This window comes from Penaeus monodon, chromosome 41 (assembly GCF_015228065.2).
Source record: "Penaeus monodon isolate SGIC_2016 chromosome 41, NSTDA_Pmon_1, whole genome shotgun sequence".
NCBI lineage: Eukaryota > Metazoa > Arthropoda > Malacostraca > Decapoda > Penaeidae > Penaeus > Penaeus monodon.
In genome coordinates, this window is record NC_051426.1 from 24,105,286 (window position 1) to 24,109,512 (window position 4,227).

General features: G+C 33.0%; 2 non-coding genes across 2 annotated transcripts; both read left to right on the plus strand.

The window, feature by feature from the left end:
* The first annotated feature begins 1,625 nt into the window (after positions 1-1,625).
* Positions 1,626-1,766, plus strand: LOC119598759. The gene has a single exon (XR_005231002.1). It is a non-coding gene; the product is annotated as a U4 spliceosomal RNA (small nuclear RNA).
* A 1,787-nt stretch (positions 1,767-3,553) lies between these two features.
* LOC119598757 lies at positions 3,554-3,694 on the plus strand. The gene has a single exon (XR_005231001.1). It is a non-coding gene; the product is annotated as a U4 spliceosomal RNA (small nuclear RNA).
* Positions 3,695-4,227: the final 533 nt, after the last annotated feature.

A 4,227-nucleotide genomic window follows, 5' to 3' on the forward strand; every position in this document is an offset into this window, starting at 1 on the left:
ATATATATATATATATATATATATATATATATATATATATATATGTATACAAGGTATGAATGAGAATGAATATCTTCACAATACAAGAGATGTATTTGACCGGTTTCGAATGCGTCTTCGTCAGAAATACATACAACAGAGAAATTACATAGAGAATATATATCAGGCGTAAGCTGACAAAATACCTGACTGTGACCTCCTATTCGTTGCTCGTAGGATTGTTGCTGTGACCTTGGATAATCTGAACCTGCCCGATGCCGTGTTGACATTACTCTCCGTCGCGATGTATGCTGCTTCCATAATTTTTCTTTTTAGTTTGTTCAGTCCTTCATGGACTATTACAGCGTCCTTCCAGTTTGGTAGATGTCCAGCTTCATCTACATGTACCACCATGGCATTGGAAGTTCTGTGGTGACGGATGTCAGCTCGATGTTCGATGTTCGATGTTCGATGCTCGATGTTCGATGAACTTCCAATGCCATGGTGGTACATGTAGATGAAGCTGGACATCTACCAAACTGTGATTATTTCCTTAAATGTGCACTACATTAATATTTCAACATGAATCTAAGATGTTAAGGCAAACAATGTTCCCATGTTTAATATGTTTGCATATATCTCTATCTATCTCTCAGTATCTATCTATCTGCCTATATATGCACGTGTGTGCTAGAAATCATGTGTGTATATATATATATATATATATATATATATATATATATATATATATATATATATATATATATATATATATATATATATATATATATATATATATATATGAATGTGCATCGCTATTGCGATGAACATTAATAGTAAACCCCTTTTCAAGAAAGATGCCCAACCCATACTCCTCGCCTGTTCTGCAAATATTGACCCGGATGTTCCGGCAGGATAGAGACCAGGCACCGACGCTATAGCGATGCACTTTGATGGTATATAGGGAACTCCGGCTCTCAACCCCTTTCAAGGGAGCTACAGGTAATTTCCAATAATACTAGAAAGTTATAAACTGGAAATCAGTGTTAGGCGAGTGTGTGTGTGTGTAGGGGGGAGAAGGTCTCTGTCGATCTAACTCAGTGTCCCTTAAAACTTAAATTTACGTTTTCTGTATTTCGTCAATGGTAACTACAAATTGATATATAGCCAATAAATGTCTACCGTAATATGACTATAAGCTGGATATTTTGCTGTAATCTAATCTTTGAAGGCATATCTCAATTATTTAACATTTTAGCAAAATTCAAGAGTTTTTTCATTATTCCAGTAAATATTATGCAGTCAACCAGGATTACAATATTATCATGTATAACGAAACCTTCACTTTTGAATTCTATTAATGCAAACAACAGAGTAATTTGAATAAACAGAAAGCCTTCCTCTCTATATGTTGAGTAGAAGACCAGTAGGTTTTCTCTTTAAACCTAAGGAGAAAACATCTACAGCCTTGGAATGAAGTGCTCAGTAGCAGACAGTGCGACGAGCGAGTGACATAAAGTAGTCGTCTAGACTTCCTTTATTAAATATTTTTGAATAAGCTGTATATATACCAGGTAGCCAGTTGACGTCATCCGTCAATGGACGATGTAGGGGTGCAGTACATGTATCAATCCTCATTACTGCTTAACTTTGTGCAGTGGCAGTATGGTAACCAATGAGACTTGACCGAGTGACGTCTATTGCTAGTTGAAAACATTTTCCAATACCCCGCCTGGACGACGTGAATGACCGACGGCCATGGCAATTTTTGATAGCCGGACTCATGGCAGCAAAGAAACTGAAATTCCTAAAATATGCTTTTGACCAACATTTATGGAAGATTGCGTTGAATGCTTATTTTTGATGTCAATAAGTACAACCCAGTGACATTGGTCGGTTGGATTGGTACCTTAGAAGTCATGTTCTGTCACGTCTTCCCAGTGCTGGTCTGCAGCTTGATTCTTTATGGATATATTCTGAGGGAGAAAGAAAATTAGTGTTGTCACATCTGGAATTCATTTTTCTTTATTGGTGTGAATGGTATAGTATTATAGAGTTATTCATCATATATAGCTTTCGACACAATTATGTATATTTTTTTCAAATCCATATTTTGCAATTTCTCATTTAATCTTAAATCATATTCAACTTCTTAATTCCTAAAGAAACGCCGATAATTTGACAAAATAATTTATAACCTCATCTTGTTTATCAACTCTTAATTTCACTTATTATAAATTCATAATTTTCCCACTCAAGTTGTCTCTCTGCAGTATGAATTCCTTTCATAATGACCAAACAATCTGAAGGAGCATCTAATGGCCCTTATTTTATGGTTTGTACACATATTTTATTATTATTATTAGTTGAATACGTAAACTTCCCCCTTAAGTGAGGGCATATCCAACAATCTCCTCTTAACATATCCGCCAAAGTTCCTTGGTTATTTTAAATGATCTTCCATTCATCTGCGGTATGCCTATCTTAGTATTTATAGACGTGTGAGGAAGTAGCTCTCGTAGATTTTATGATCTGTTTACCCGTAGATAAATATCTTACTGATCGTATAAAAAAATCTAAAGGGAGACATTATTGAAAAGAATGTGAAAATGTATTTATAAAGCCGTAAAATAGTATAAAAAAGATAAAGCTTTCTATGATGTACTTACCATCCAACGGCTAATTTTCCGTTGTCATAATAACTATAATGGGTTTCGTTTCATTATTTCACATTTATATTTTGATAGTAGCAACAATTTTAAAATATGTTCAAGAATAAAATTTCATACGAATACTTCTACACAATAAGTTACCAATCAAATATTTACATAAACTCTAACCGTAGACAGTGCATCGTCCCCTTCGGCTAATTGGAAATCATAAAAAAAAAAAAAAAAAAAAAAAAAAAAAAAATATATATATATATATATATATATATATATATATATATATATATATATATATATATATATATATATATATATATAATATATATATATATATATTATATATATATAATATATATATATTATATATATATATATATATATATATATATATATATATATATTATATGTGTGTGTGTGTGTGTGTGTGTGTGTGTGTGTGTGTGTTTAGGCACATATGGGAAGCAGGCTTCTGTCGATTTAATTTAGTCTACCTTAGATTTGAAGTTTACGTTTTCTATAATTCATCAAGGCAATGGTAATTATAAATTGATATACAGCCAAGAAATGCCTAAGTAATATTGCTATAAACTGAATATTCCACTGTAATTTAACCTTTGAAGACGTATCTCAATGATTTAACATTTAAGCAAAATTTGAGAACTTTTTCTTTAACATTATGCAGTCAACGAGAAATACAATGATATTAACATGTATAACGAAACCTCCACTTTTGAATTCTATTAATGCAAACAGCAAAATAAAATGAATAAAAAAAAGCCTTTCTCTCTCTACATCTCGAGGAGAAGATCAGTAACATTTTCCTTAATCCAAGAAGATACACAAATAAACGTGGAATGAAGTCCTCAGTACCCGACAGGGGGTCGATAGAGTGACTATATTCAGGTAGCTTTGCGCAGTGGCAGTATCGTAACCAATGAGGTTTAACCGAGGTGCGATTATTGCTAGTTGAAAACTTTTCCCAATACCCCGCCTGGACGTCGTGAAAGACCGACGGCTATGGCAATTTTTGATAGCCCGCTCCAGGGCTGCAGAATACAAAAATATATGCAAAACAATAGTGGTGGGAGGATTGTGTTCAATGCTCATTTAGGAAATTGCAATTAATTAATCAGAAAAAAAGGTGTGTTTGATATACAGATATATTAGGAGATTGCATGTAATTAATCAGAAAAAAAGGTTGTTTGATATATAGGCATGGAAGATTGTGTTGAAAGCTGTTTTAGATGTCATAAGGCACAATCCAGTGACATTGGTCGGTAAAAGGCATGTTCTGTGCTTCTCACGTCTTCCCAGCGTTGAGTCTGCAGCTTGATTCTTTATGGATATATTCTGTGTTAGAAAAAAAAATCTCATATCTATAAATTATTCATTAATGCGTACAGTGTAGTATTACACAATTGTTCATCCTGTATGGCTTTTGATACAATTACCCATTTTTTTCCTTTGTAATTTCTCTTAGGTAATTTTAAATAATTATTCAACTTCATAATTCTTGAAGAAACGCCGATAATTTTACAAAATAATCTTACAACCTCAACTGGTTTATCAACTCTCTCTT